Genomic DNA, 15,956 nt, shown 5'->3' with positions numbered 1-15,956 from the left:
TTTTCTTTGTCAGGTTGTGCTGCAATCACAGACCGACATGTTGCCCTGTAAGCCTATCTATGTAGCATAGAAGTATTTAATACTATTGACACTGCTGACATTTTATGGTGGGTCTGTTTGCAGCTCCTCTCTGTAAGTTCCTGACTATAATGTGTTCTTCTCTAAGAAGCAAGAAAAGATGTTATTTTTTTCCTTGCTTACGGCTTTTATGTTTGGTCTTCCAGACAGGAAAACCTTGACTAGCCCTTTTTTTATCAGCTAGGCTTCCTATGCATTTATACATACCAGAGTAGTACCTTGGACCCAGGGAAACAGCAGCTGAGTTTTATTACCATGTGCTCTCTTTTTCACACAATTACACACTTTCACTCTTCCCTATCCATTTATATTCACAAATAGAAATGATAATTTCAAAAACAAAAGTGGGTTTAGAAAAAAAAAGGCATTTTAGTCCCCTAATGGCTTAACAAGTGAGCTAGAAAGCCCAAAATAATCAGGTTTTTTGTATCTTATGAAACCACAGAATCTAAATTAATAATTAGCATTTGTTGGTAGGGATTAATGAATAGCAAAGCTGGTAATACCTTTTTGTAACTGAGACCATTCATGCTTTTATGCTGCGTGGGAGTGGAAGACTGAGAATTTTATTAGACAGGTGAAACACATTATTAAAACCTAAATTCCTGGATACAGGTATCCTGACTGGACTTAAAAGTGTACCAACTGTTGCACCTCAAAGAATGTGTATACACATATGTAAATAGGCACATGGGTGTGTTTCAGTAATTTCATATTGATTTAAGAAAAGGATGTCTTCTCTGCTCTACTGTGTCAATACACTAATTTAGCCCAGAAATTGAGAGTAAGATGGGAAATCTCTTATTCATGTATAATCACTGGTAGTAATGAATATCAAACCTAGCTCCAATTTCAGGTGCTACAATGAGTTTACATTCTACAATTCTGAGGAAAAATTACCCCTTTAGGCTGTGGAAAAATGCATGTTTGTTAAATGAGAATAAATAGTGAGCCCTACTCCATTCCTTAGAACTAGGCTGTATTTATTCTTCCAAGGAAGAATATCTGTACTTGTTTGTCAGATACTGATACGTAGATTTAGAAATTCAGTTTTTATACTGTAATTCTAAGAAGGATTCTTGGAGACATAACTATTAACAGCTAAATCCACTGCTTAGGTAGTAGAAATTATATGATATTGGAGTGGCACTACAGAGTGAAAGAGTAGAAGCAAGACTGAGGCAGATGAAAGATTTATCTCTCACGTGATATTTGCAAGTGTACAGCAGTGGGAACTTGGCAAAGAGGATAAAACCAGAGCAAATCTGGAGTAATAGTTCCATGTTACACTCCAGCAAAATGTTGCTTGGGGATTTGTGAGCTAGAGATGTTGTCTTTGTGCTGAATAGGCCAGAATAGGGTTTTATTATACATGTCTTGTGATAAGGAGTGTTACAGAGACTGTGTTATGTAAAGAAATACATCCCCTTATTTGTTTGGATTCAGACACTTACGAGTGTTCCTGTCTGCCTCCAACTGCTTGTATTGCTTGGCCAGTCCATAACCATTTCATGTACAATGTCTTTTTACTTTTGATTTTGGAGAGCTCTCGCTTACCTCCCCTGCACTAGTCTTTTTTCCAGACTCTTTTTGTATTCTGTTTACTTGTTCTGTGTTTGATCCATAATTCTGACACTCTGAGCCACCCTTCACTGCACCTTTTTGCAGGTCTGCTTAGTCTTTGTGAGTGGGGACCAGAATGCTCAACTTGCAAGTTCCTGAGGAATTTACCAAGTGGCTTTTGTTGTTTTCTTTGTTCTGGATTCCTCTCTTAATAGTTCCTAACAATTTACTTGCTTTTCTGGCTGCCACTTATGATGGATCTGACATTTTCATTGAATTATCTGTTATAACTTCAAATGTTCTTTATGGTGTGGTAATTTGTGGTTTAGAGCCCATCATTGTGTATTTAGAGCTAGGTAATTTTTTTAATGGGAACCTTTTTTACGTTGATTGACAAAGAATTCTTTAGCCCTTTAATCTTGGACACCTTAACCATTCTTCACATTTGATTTTTGTTTTTACTATCCCACATTAATTTAAATATCTCACATGAAGACAGTGCCTGCTGCACTGCTCCCTCTGAAATTATATATCTAGACAGGAGATGCTGCCCCAGAGCAGGTATACACAGTTAGGCAGGGGGATATGGGTAAGGCAACCCCTTAAATCACTTCAGGTCTTTCTTTCTTGACTCTGGAGAGCAAAATTGAAGGAATTTACAGTAACATACTGATTCAGGGGCCATTAAATCCCAAATAAGCATTCTCTTTCTGGAAAGAAAGTACCTCTAAACTGCAGTGGTTTTTGGGGGGCGGGGAGGCATTTAACAGGCTGCTTTGTTTTGAATTTCCATCTAGCAACAAAAACTCTAGTTCCAAAGCTGGAATAGAAGTAGCTTCAGCATTGGCTGATAATGCTGTAGAATGATGTCTGCAAAGCAGAGAGCGAAGAATACCGGGACAGAGCCACAGAAAGAAAACAAACTCTTTTATCTCCTATGCTGAAAACCACCAATTTTGTTATAGAACTCAACTGAAAGGATGGTGAAACAGCAGAATCAGTAATTGGGAAGCGCTGGAAGTGGAACAGCCTTCCAAGTTTAAATTGTGCTTTTCAGATAAACATGTAATTGATGCAACGTTGTGAAGGTTATCCCTGCTTTCTGAAAATGATGCCTACCTGCCTACCCACCCATCTGCATGTACACCAAACAGGGAATTCTGGTGACTCTCGGTGCTTCAGCGACTGTCCCTACATCTGCAATGTTATGTCAGTCTAAATATATCTTTCTGAGTTTTTGAAAAAACTGAAGAAAATCCAAATCTATAGTATTCTGTTTCATAGAAAATAATAATCCTAGACACTTTTAATTAACTTTATTCTTTAAGTTTTAAGTTCACCACTGTCCTTTTCTGTGCAGTCATTCAATGTTCCTGCAATATTCAGTAATGGACACTTGCCATTTCTCCTTAAGAGCATGTGCTTTAATGAGTTGAAATCTGAAACCTGTGCTTTAAAGGTTTACAGTGCTTACACTTCTCACCTCCCAACATTTTAGGGTTGAATCATACTAACAGGATGTCTGTTTTATGAAATTAATCCAATAGTATTTTTTTACCAATAATTTTTGAGGAAATAGATTTTCTCAGTATCCTAATTTGGTGTGATTATTTTTTTCATTGTAAGAAATTAAATGTATGGCTTGTTCAGCAGGTTTCATAATAGATCAATAATTTGTTGGCTTAAGTTGTTTTTTTCCTGTGGAGATGTGGGAAGATCAATGTCTGTAGTGCCCTAGGTCAGGATCAATAGTTTTAATAAAACTTCCTTTTTTTTTGTTTTGGGGTTGTTGGTTCTTTTTTTGTTTTGTTTTGCCTTTGTACCTTTGTATGGTTTTGCTTTTATTAATGAGCTTTTCCTTTAGTTTCAGACCATTAATGGTTTTCAGATAATGTCACACTGCCCAAGGTCAAGGCCAGTTTGAACTAAAAACTCTACTTATCAATCTTTAAATGCGTTGGATGGGCTTACATCTGTTAGAAGACATAAGAGTTAGAATCACTGCTTTCCAGGGACCAAGTTAAAGCAAAACAAAATCTCAACCTTTTGGGAGGATGACACATTCAGGCCTTTTTTGTGTTTCCTTAAATAAATACCAGATCTTATTTATGGATCTCATACTGGCATTAACAACATGGGTAACTACTGTGGCCTTGACTGCTCTTCAGTTAAAGATACTAAATGCTCCATATGGACCTTTATAATGGTATATTGCTCATTCCACAAAACCACTTTTAAATAAGATAGCATCTCTTGTTTATTCCTAAAATTCTGTGTGGGAAGAGGCAAATTATCAAAGTGTATGTTATCAGCTGGAGTGCTTGAGAGAATGTGATGTTGCTGTCTCTGAGGCTCAAGCCTGTGTCTTTTGAAATCAATGGAAAGATCTCATTAACTTCATTGGCTATTGATTTTGGTCATGGAGAACTTAAAACATTCATGAATATTAATGGTTATACTGATTCATATGTCTTTATGTGTGTTGTACCTTGTCTGGAATCTGTGATTCAATTTTTGTAGTTTACCTAGAGGTTATAGAGAAAGCAAACTTCATGTAAGAGAAAGATTTGATAACACATTTTACCTGGAGGTTTTTGTGTGGTAGAAGTGAGGGGCACAAAGAACTGCACCCTTTGTCCACTGGCACCTAGGCAGATTATCTTCTGTAGGAGATATTTTTTCCATTATTTTGGCAATGTTAGCCTGTTTTTTACTTGGCAGCAGTTCACTTCATAGCTAATCATCTCAGAGGAGTTTGAACAGCAGAACCTGCACTCAGAAGGTGCCCTACAGACTCTGGTAGCCCATCATCTTTAATTTAGAGATTTTATTTCCCATCTTGTGATTACAGTTGAATGAACATTGTAGACAAGTTTAAATTGTAGCTATCTGTGTCATGCTTTTGCCATAAATGATGGAACTTATGTTTTCAAGCCTCTAATCTTCACCTGCTCAAATGGTCTCTATAGAATAATTGCACAGAATGGAAGGACAGTAAAGTGTGGGTATGTATGGTGTCCCTGGTTGAAAATTAACTGCAGGAACTGACCCTTTGATTAGAAGTTTCTCTGCTGTAGCACCCAATTTCAGACAATGAAAGTTGAGTTGTGGGAAGTAGATGGCTGAATGGAAGACAAATCCTTAGCTCCAGGAGGGACAGAGCAGAGATCCTCGCTAGTGGAAAAAGCAGACAAAGAGGATTTGAACGGGTCCTGCTTTGCCTGACTTTGGGGACTTGGAATTTATTTTGTGCAAGATGACAAAATGTCTAGAATGAACTTTGAGGGCTGGGAGGCTAATTGGAGTGCTTTGAAATGGCTAATTGTCTAAAGGTGGAATTGTGAGATTTTATGATCAGTTTGGCTCAGTGACTTCCACAGTAGGTTTTAGAGATAATGCAAAGTGGAAATTATTTAAATGCCATATGTGAAACATAGGCTGTGCTTGTCAGTCTGATACCAATGACCTGGCCTTGACACACCTGAGCACATTATAGACTGTGAAGTGGCAGTTAGGATATGAACCTCTGGATGCCAAAAATAATGTTTATGTAGTTATGTAGTTGATCCCATATGAATGAAAGTAGGCTCTGTCTTATTTTCACCCTGTTTTCTTTGTTATGAATAATAAAGACCGTAAAGTAAGCAGACCTGGCATAGAGTATATACAGACAGCAGATTTCGTGAGTAGGGTAAACATGGACTGGTTTTATATTGTTATGTTTTGGCTGCACCTACTGAATGATATAACACTAATGTTTGTTCAAAAAGAATGCATGGAGTAGTCTGACAGCAGATTTAAAGTTTGGGAGGCTGCATGCACGGATTTTGTTTGCTGTAGTTCGGTACCCTGTGGCCCCCCGCTGCCTTCCTAATCCATCCTGATTCTTCTGCCTGCCCCAGGGATTAGCAGTCAAAACTAAATCAGAGAGGAGTCTATGGAACCAAATATTTATGTCCCTTGTAATGTGACACTGTGATACTGTACTGTGAACCTGAAAAGATGCCAGGCCATGCGTTGTGTCTAATAGCAATTGATCAAAAATGGAACTGCAGAACTGTACTCCAAATTGTTGGCTGTATAAATTTGATAATAAGCACATTTCTCAATAGAATAAAACAGTGCAGCAAAGTGTGCGTGCCCTCTCTTCCCTCCGCACCTGTCCAAGCGCAGAACGCTGTTTGTACAGTACATTGTCGTCGTTGACAACTGAATAAGAATTTTTAGGAGCAGTTGGCTATCAAGTGATGGCAAATTTAAAGGTTATGCAAATTGTGCCAGTACAGCCCAGCTTGTTTCAGAGCTCTTTTCTCTATTATCATATCAATTGAGTCAGCTCATAGTAGACAAAGCAAGGTTATGGGAACCACCTAGAGCATCATGCACCATTAAACATCAATGCAGCACACATGAACATCTGCAACAACGATCTTATTAGCAGAGGGTATAACGGAAGGCAATAAACAGCTTTCTTAGTCACCTAATTGTAAAAAATTTAATAACCTAATACTTGCATTATTTATCAACAGCAATTTGGTCAAAAATTACAATTGCAGTGGATTAGATTACAATACCTATTGTCTGCTGTAAATTGGTACAAAAATATGAAAATCCTTTTGTGAGCAATAAAACACTTTAGTTAGAAGAATGCTAACAATGCAATTTCTTTTAATTTCTGGCACATCATGAAATATAAGTATCTGCCTTTTGCACTGACATTTTTATACTTGGCTAAAACCAAATATTATAAAAGAACCTAAGAATTGGTTTTGATTTCCTGCTTGTCTAGATAGCTCGAACATTTCAAAAATCAGGGCACAGTTGTTTTGTTGTGAAAAGTAACATACAGAAAACATAAAATGGTCTTGCGTGTGTGCAGTCAAAAAGGATGTTTGGAAAGACAAAGTAAAGCATATTAGATGTCTGTACTGGATATGTGTTGTGTGTTGGCTTCTGGAGGAGACACTGCACTGCTTTAGAAGATGAGAGTATGTGAAGCTGTGCTCTCAAATAGCTGAGGGAAATGTATGCAAAAAATTGAGGTATGTTAAGTTGGTAAGAAAGAGAAAGGAGGTTTGGCTCACAGGCCAGGCCAAACCCTAGGGATAGGTTAGGCTTGAAGCTCACCCTTTGCTGGAGTCAGGTGCATTGGTGGGGAGGGACAGCCCCCCTCTCCATGGAGGGGGGCACTGCTGGACTCCCTGGGAACAAGAGGCCTGCTCAGAAAGCTCAGAGCTACAGGAGGAGAGCACCACTCTTCCTGTTTTATCCTGAATGTGCAAATGCACAGGTATTTAAGAATTAAACCAGAATGGAAGTAAGAGACTGGATGAATAAATCAATACAGGCTCAAAAGTTGAGTTTGACAAGTGCATTCAGCAGAGAATCCTGCTCCAAACTTTAGTCTGCTTCCAAGCAGCTTTGTTCCTTCCTGGCACTGTCTGCTCCTGACCGTTGCCACTGAGTAGCAGCAACCAGATCAGATTAGTATTTATGTGGAAGAAGAATGAAGCCTTCTCAGTTTGTGTTAGTGTAAAAATCCAAATTGTGCCAGGATCACTGGTTACAATTAGCCTCCTGGTCAGCAGCAGGCACCTCAGTCATTGCTTTAATCAACAAGAATCAACAGGTGATGGTGAAGGATGTGAGGAAAGAGGAAAAGTGATTACACAAAGATGAGCAGAAGCTTGGTAAATGGATGAATTTGGCAAGTTGTGAGTTTCAGGCATTAATTTTGTTACCACTGAAAAAGGAGAGTTTTTCTTTAAAAATGTTAACATCTTTCCTTTTTAAAGCTGGTTTTATTTCCTCTAGGAAAAGATGGCAAAAAAAAGCAGTGAAACTATCTAAATAGCCATTAAGTGTATGTTTTCTACTGAAATGCTTCTAAAAGTAACAAATAACAAATATTTTCCATTTTTTCTCACATTTTTGAGTTGCAGTTCAAATGACCTCACTCTGTAGGCTAACCAGAATTTTTTCCTGCATATCTATGTAATTTTTAAAGCAGTATCTGCTTCTTGCCTTTCTTCATAACTTTTTATAACTTAATTGTATCAGCAGACTGTCCATATTTGGCTCATACACATCTCTTGACTTGCTCACCAACCTTGCTTTTCAGATTGGAAAATCTTCAGAGCAGGATTTTTTTACTTCTAAAACATATCTTGGTGGTCATCTTGACAATACAAGAATAATACATGTCACAGAGATCATGAGTTGAACTCACCTGTAGGCACCAACCGACGTTTGATTAATCTTAAAATGTTTTATTGCTTCTAGAAAGATAAGTGTGTCATTTTGGGTATTATTTTGGAATCACTTAAATTTGAATTATTCAGCAAATTAATACTACAGAAATAATACTTTAAGGAAAAGTAGCCAGGAGTGATAGGAGTCTGACAACGTTCTGCAGAGAGAGAGGCTGGACAATTCTGTTTTTTCTTTTAGGTTACTTATTTTGCTTTTGTCAAGCAGCCTGACTTTAAAGCATTGGGGTTTACATTAAATGACAGTGCATGCCCTGTAAAGCCTGTTGGGTTACCTTTGTGGGTGCACACATGGGACTGCAATGCTTTAAAGACCTTCGTACACAAACATATGATCCAAGAGCTCTTGCCAGAAACTGTTTGTCAAAGCTGCTCTTACAGTAACTGTGTGGAAATGAATGTAATCCACTGTGTAGTCAATAATTGTAAAAATTCAGGGGTGCATAATTTACTTCACAATGTGCATGATGTTATTTTAAAAGGTGATAGATTTACCATCCTGCTTATGTCAATGGTTAAACTGATAACATGATACTACAGAGATCATAGGGTATTTAATTATCTAAGAAATTATCTGCAACTAATGTAGGGGAAAAATAAGCTCCTTTATTTTGGGCCAGATTTTTATCTTAGGCTGGTATAACCCTTAAAGAACTCCATTAAAAACAGCAGAATTTCTCTGTTTTAACTGGCATTTTAAGAGTAGGGTATTTTCTCATTGATGTTAGAACAAATTTTGGCCTCCATTGCAGTGACATCTTCTAAATAGACTTAAAACATGCTAAAGTCTGATAAAATTCATTTAGTAAGCATGTTTTATACCACAAAAGCAAACAAGTAGTCTTGGGAGATCTTAATTAAAGGAAGCATGGAGCTTACAAATACAGAATGAGAAGAAAAAAAATTGTAAAATTCTAGAGCTGAGCTCTGAGATAAAAGGGTGAAAAATTGAAATTCCTACATGTAATCTGAATTTTTAACAGCAGTGCTGTAGAATTTCTGTGGTATAGCTACCTCATCAATGTTCAGCTCCTAACAATTTTTTTTTCAAGGAGAAGCAGATATATACATTAACTTATTTTTAGTAATATATCTAGGGAAGGCTGTCTCTCTCATTCCAATGGACTGATTTTATTTATGAAACTAAATATAAATTCTCCCAGAAGAAAAATCTCCTTCGGAGCTGCCCTGTAGTGACCTAATGCTCACTCCTTCTCTTTTCAGTCTTACTGATGCTCAAGTGAAATGGAAGTGCCTTGGGCCCATTTCTGCCTCCACTGACAGCCCATGCTTCTCAGATTATCGTGTAGCATAAAAAATGCTGTCATGTAACATGGCATTTATTTAAATGATGTGATTTCTGTGTTCACCACTCTGAAACTGAGGTATAGCTAAGAAAGCTTGCAAGTTTTGACAGGTGTGTTTACCCCGCTAGGGCAATATGCTTAATGTATGAAAAATGTGAGGCAGAATACAGTTTTTGTCCTACTCAAAATCAAATTATAATGTGTTTTTCTCTCTCTTATTTTGGTTTGGTTTTGTTTTGTCTTTAGCCAATGCCTTGGTAAGCTTTTGAGTAGGAATTGCATTGACATGATTTATAGGTTGGTGCATGTCAGAAGCTTCTCCCATAGGACAGTGTTTTGGTGGCCTGGCTGTGCAGTGGTTTAAAATACATCTGTAGAATACCACGAAGTGAAGTAGAAGCATACATGTTTCCTGTTGCTGTGTTGGTCAGTGAATGCACACATGGTCTGGTTTCTGAGCTGAGAGATGTTTCATTTTTGCACAGTCCTCATAGCCACGCTTCAGAAGGCTGAAGAGGGTGTGTGTGAGCAAAACATGTCCCTGTAACCCAGACACACCTTTGTGATGTGTTCCTTACACTTACATTCCAGCTCTCATCATCTGTGTGTGTTCATGAGTCTTGGCTACCTTTTTACAAGTAGAAATAGATTTGTTTGTATTTCTAATTCCTATACACAGCTCAAAAAATAATGATGGAGGAGCATGGCTTGGTTTTTTTACATGTGAGGATCAACTAAGCTGTACAGTGCCCAAAGCAATGCATGTAGGATTTACATGCAGGGAGAGATACTTACATTTGTAAGTATCCTCATATCCAAGGCCAGATGTGGGTTTGTGCTCACTGGTGGGGCTCAGCTCGCTGTGGTAGAGCTTGCTCTTCATAAGAGACCAGGATCATACAATTTATGGGCTTTGTTTATTGTAACCCATCTCTCCTATCTTCAGGACTGATTTTGATCTGAGCTCTTCGTAGTACTTCCAGACAGTCATTGTGTTTAGCAGTGAAATAAATACCTGCAGAACCTTTTCTTGATTTTTGTGCCTGTGACTTCACACCCTTTGCCTTTCCTGAGTCCTCAAGCCCCGTGTGAGCCCAGACAGAAGTCAGAGGAGAGGCTGGAGCTCTGAGCACTACCTTATGTCTCCAGCAGCCATGCTGAGCTAGAGCAGTGCAGTCCTGGCAGTTCAGTGGGCGCAGTTTCAGCTGCCTCTGAAATCAGTGCCTGGCGGGCAAATGGCAATACCCCTGTGTGCTCGTAAGGCTTTTTCAACAGAGTTCATTGCCATTCTAAACCTTAAACATTGTGACACATGCCAGAAAAATTCAGTAGCTTGTTCTTTAGGGCAGTTTTTCCATATATATATATATACGCACATATATATATTTAAAAAAATGTTTTATTAGCAACAAACTGAAGCAGAACTAGTATTTTCTGTTGACCTCTTTCTTCTCCATCTTTTAAACAAAGTGTTCTGTTTACTTGTGCTAAAAACTATTTAATATGAAAAATAAAGTAGAGATTCACCTCTTGGCACTGGCAGTGATGATATAGAAAATAATGACATTTATTTCTCACCATACCTTTGATAAAGTAAACAAAACAAATTTTGCCTGTAGATGTTCATGAGCCCTTAGTCAATGCTGTTACATTTCTTACAGTTGTTGTAACTATATACAGAGTTCTGAGTCCAATCTTGTGCTGATATAAATCAAGGGTTATTTCAAAGGAGTGATGTTGAATTAACAGGATTGCAGACAGAATTGGATGTAGGTTCAGAGGATACACGCTGTGTGCAAAAATAGTGTTTAATTTTACATCATTGCTAATGCTTGATGTGTATGAGTGTACAAGTTGATTCAGATGAACCTTCTTTCCCCTATTAACTCTAATCCTATGAATCACACTTCAGTGAGAGGCTACAAATATGACTTCTGAATCAAAATGCTCTTGACCAGATAATGGTACAATTTGTATGTCTGAGGAGAGCTCTAAGGGGAAGACAAGTCTCATTTACCTCCTAGGACAGAGGAAAGTGGGGCCTGCACACTGTCATTTCCCTTGCGGGTATCTATGGGACTATGACTAGAGCCACAAGAGATTAGAAGTCTTTGGCATCATATTCTTTTTCTGTTTCTATTGAAAATGAACTAGCTGTCTCTGAGGGATGGCGCTTTGCATCCTGATCAACACTTTTGCTTAGCAAAATGCAAAGAGAATTTTAGCTCCATTGCTAAAGAGACCCATTAATTGGGGTTTTCAATTAATATTTGTATTACTTGTATCATACCACAAACATACTAAAGCATTATAAATGACAACTGCCCTGTAACTTGTTTAGGGTCATTTGTTTATTATAGCATTAAAGAATGAACAACTTCTGCATTACTAGTTATAAAGATTTCTTGGGTACATATAGGATTCATTAGAATACAGCATCATTTGCTGTGTACTGTTAAAATACTAGATAGAAGGATCCCAGAGCATGTGGCTGACTTGAATCTTGCTTGTCATGCTGTAACTCCACTGAATGGCACAAAGAGATTCCTTCTTTTCTGACAAGCACTACGTAGCTACAGCACCAGGCCCACAGTGCAGGGAGGAAGTGTTGATGTGCAAAGCAAAGCCAGCTCAACACACACCCACAAAGTGCCAGGAGCACCAGAGTGGCCATCCAGAGCTGGCTCCTGGAAGTCCCAGCCTGCAAATGCAGATCTCGTTCTGTTCGCTTGGAAGGGACAGGTTGCATCAGCTGTGCTGGCTTTGGAGCCCATCGTCACTGCACGTGTGAGGGATTCCTAGCTGGGGTTCAGTGCCCTGCCCCACGTTGCCTTGTAGCTTTGGCCAGGGCTGTGTTGATAGGGTGGGGGAGCTGCAGTGTCTCTGATGTACATCAGCGAGCGCGGTGTCGCTGTGTGAAGGACAGCAACAGCATTATTTTACTGTCGAACAAAACAGGAGCAAGTGTTGCTCTACTGAAGGTTTTTGAAGATGTATTGATGTGCTGAAGAAGATACAGAGGCTTAGAGCCTGTAGCCTTTTGGGGTTTACCTTCTGGAGACAGGTGAGAGCTAAAGATCGTCCTAAGCAATATGGTCTGGTTTCAAATACTTTTCTCATTACTTCTTACCTTACAGCTGCCCAGAGACATTTATAGGTTTTGAGTTCAGGTTTCTATGTTCTGTTAAGTTCTTCCTGTCTCTTTTTTTTCTTCTTTTCTTTTTATCTCTTTTTTTTTTTTTTTGGCCCCTGATCTAAAGAAAGTTAGAGAGGGTGGAGGTGGGGAAGAGACGGGACAGAATTCTGTTTCACAGTTGTTCCTTTATTTTACAAGTAAAAGCTCACGAAAGAAACATGAATGTGACTCCATCTTGTAAGCATCTGTACCACCACTACCAACCCATGGATCAAAAGATCACTTGAGGAAATAGCTAGACCTTTTTTGTACATATTTTAGGTCTACCTTCTTCCTTTCATTTTATTTTAAAACAAAATTAAGAACACTCCAACATGTTGCCCATAAGAGTTCTGTTACAGGTAATTAAATGTAAGTTTACACATTTAATCTACTTTTAAGAGCAAGAGAGACTGGTAAATGACCCAGTTAAGGAAAGTACTCAGCCTAATTGGATGTAACGATTGCTTGCTGGTGTTTATTACTGTACTAAGAGTAGACATGTAGTCTGTGATTGTAGTTTGGTTTAGAGACAGACCTGTAGCATTTGCACCTATCATCGGGGTTCGATTGTTCCTGCTAACGTTGTGAAATGGGCTTGTATTCATTTGGGAGCTTTAGAGTATTAGAATGGAAGGAGCACTGGGTTTTTTCAGTTACTCTTGCTGTCCAGTTTTTAATCTCTCCAGACTGTTTTACCTACAGTAATATGTTAAACTGGATGTGCTAGCATATATTTTTGCCTAGGAAATTAAATAGAGATTTCACCTCTTTATGTATGTAATGTGGGAGATGAACAAGAACTAAATCAACCAATGAGCTGTATCCTTCTGACTTACCTGTGAACTTACCTTGTCTTTGGCCTATGAAGTCACATTAATGTCTGGGTTTGATTATTTCTGTGTCATTTTCAAAGAGTTGAGTTCCTAACAAATGTAAAGTCACTGAAAGTTGTATCAAAGCCCCAAAATTTTAGATTTCATTAATGCTTTTTTCCTAAAATTTCCCTAATTGTAGACACCTTGTTGCAATTTGCACTCACAATTTTGGGCTTCCAGGAAATTATATCCAAGTGAAATATGTTGTATCATAGAAGATATTTGTTGCATAAAAATAGAACACTGGATTTTATGCCCAGAGCAGCAGCACTTGGACTTCAAAACACTTATGTAATTATTCTTTATTTCATAAGCTCTCAGAATGATGAATGAAATCCGAACTGACTTTGAAAAGCAAGGCCACTGACGACCGGTGCACTTAGCCAAGGTGTCTCAGTGTCTGCTATGATGGATTTGGGAGTTTTATAACACGATGGATCAAAATGAAGTTAAAGCAATATTAAATTGACCAAAAAAAAGGATACTCAGAATGGAGACTTTTGCTTCATCGTGATTCATCTTGTTGTGTTTAGTTGCTACAAAACACAGATCAGTAAGAGAAATTAGCTCTTTTGGTGCTATTACACAGACATAGCAATGTAATTTAGTGGCAGCTTTAATTCTAACTTTTCTCATTTATTGTAAAGAAAAGGGAAAAAAGCTCCAAACCTTGGTATTCTTTTGTTGATCTTGCAGTATATATTGTTGTCAGCTGTAGCTTAGTTGATTCTACTATGCTAGAAGTCCTCCTAAGGTTAAAGAAAGATAATTTGCCTATTGGATATGTGCAGATGGTAATATTTTGTAATTCAGTACGTGCTCCAAAGCCATGCTGGCTCCTTCTTAAACTTTGGTACTTCAAAATATGAGATTATTGCTCTGCTTGAAAATATAAAGGAAGTTGCAGAAACAAAATGTATTACCCAGGTAGACATGGAAAACTATGACCAGAAAAAAAAAAATCAAAAAAATTGTACACGAGAAGACTTTTTTAATATATTTGGGGTTTCAGACTAATTCAGTTAATTACAATTATATCTACTTCAGAAAGAATAAAGTAGGAACTCCTAGTGCAATACTTACCTGCACATACTAGAGGGAGCTGAGGGAGGGAGTCAAGACAGAGCAAAAGAAAGGAAAAAGATGATGATGAGAACTTTAATTTGTGCTAGTTTGCTTGAATAGAATCTTATTTGATTCCATACCCCGTTTACAGCTTTCAAAATACAGTGTGCATTATTCACTCTGTGTGCCCAAACACAGACATTTGTATGCGTATGCAATTGTCTGCTGTGCATTTAACATGGAACATCTGTGTGTGCCCATGCACACTTGGGAAGGAGCAGGTTAGTTTATTACAATGTGTCTTCAACAGACTTAGCACATTGTTCATTGTTTTAGTATTATCTAGAGCAAATCAATATACCTTCTTGTGAAATGGATGAATACACTCTGCTTGTCTGGCAGAGTTTAATGTAAGACCTCTCTTTCATGATTTCCAATTCAAATGAATGCTGTTAAAATTACTAAAAAACATTGCTCTTGAAGACTTATCTTAAGAGCACAACACAGCACTGAAGCACATTTCTAAATAGCTTTCTTAACAGAGTAGAGAGTAGGATGCCCTGAGAACTGACTGAAACCTGTTCTTTAATTGGAATATTCATCTTATGTTTTTCATTACCCTTTTTCCTTTGCCTCTCATGGATGGTTGTTGCTAATGCTCCCCTCCCCTCCTGGTGGGCCAGCCAACAGTTCCCTCTGGAGGCAGCATCATTATATCTGCCTGGTTCACTTAGTAGCAGATGGTGAAGAGCAGTAGAGCTGATACACTGCATTTCACAGAAACCAGGATCCTTCTGGTACCTCTGCAGCATACACAGACTTGCCTGATTTGAGACTGTGAATTCTTTATATGCCTTCCAAACTAGGTTTCCTTGTTTGTAACTGTGTATGTCAGTGTAAGAGTGATTTTTTTATGATCTGCTCTGTTGCTGGACAGTGAAGGAACTGCTCATCTCCAGGTTTCAGCTACTGGCACCTCTGTTTTCCATTTTATTTCTATTTTTACCAAAAATTATAAGAAAACAGCTCTGATGGTTTTTCTTTCACTGGTTGACAGGCTTTTCTTCCCCCTCCCCTTTTTGTAATTCCTGCTGTCTGCCAAAGGACAATCTGTTTGCTCTGAGACAGTTTAATGCATACTGACTACCAGAGGCAGAACTTCCATTGGCTCTGTTACAGGGGTAATTTACACTTTAACAAGGTATTGTGACAAGGTGGTAATTATATTTTTATCACGTCATTATGACATTACCACCTGGAAAGCCATAGCTGATTAATTAGTGGCATATATTAAATTTATAACCCTGGAACTCTAAAGTTATCATACCTAAGTGGTGTAATTATGCTGAACTGTGGTGTGGCAGTGAATTGGAGGTGAAAATGCTGAGTATCCACCTATTGCAATACATTTAATGAGTGCCAGTAGAGGGCAGGGAGCTGAAGGAAATAGTTGGGGTTTTTAAAATAAATACTAAGAAAGAGAGTGAAATCATTAAAATCTTGAAACCAAATCTAGTCAGATGGCAAGTTCCAAGGCTTCTTACATATATGGATTTTTTAAAGGTATAATTTGAAAGCATTTTGATTTACACTTGTTTTTGCTTTTTTTCCACAGCTTTAT

At 38.0% G+C, this 15,956-nt stretch overlaps 1 protein-coding gene across 2 annotated transcripts in view; it reads left to right on the top strand.

Moving 5' to 3' along the window:
* The window catches only part of ADK (adenosine kinase), a 270,420-nt gene that overhangs the window by 235,568 nt on the left and 18,896 nt on the right, over positions 1 to 15,956 (top strand). The window lies entirely within an intron of this gene.

Source organism: Haemorhous mexicanus, chromosome 7 (assembly GCF_027477595.1).
Source record: "Haemorhous mexicanus isolate bHaeMex1 chromosome 7, bHaeMex1.pri, whole genome shotgun sequence".
Lineage (NCBI taxonomy): Eukaryota > Metazoa > Chordata > Aves > Passeriformes > Fringillidae > Haemorhous > Haemorhous mexicanus.
Note: the sequence above shows the minus strand (reverse complement) of the source record. Positions and strands in the feature narration are given on the sequence as shown.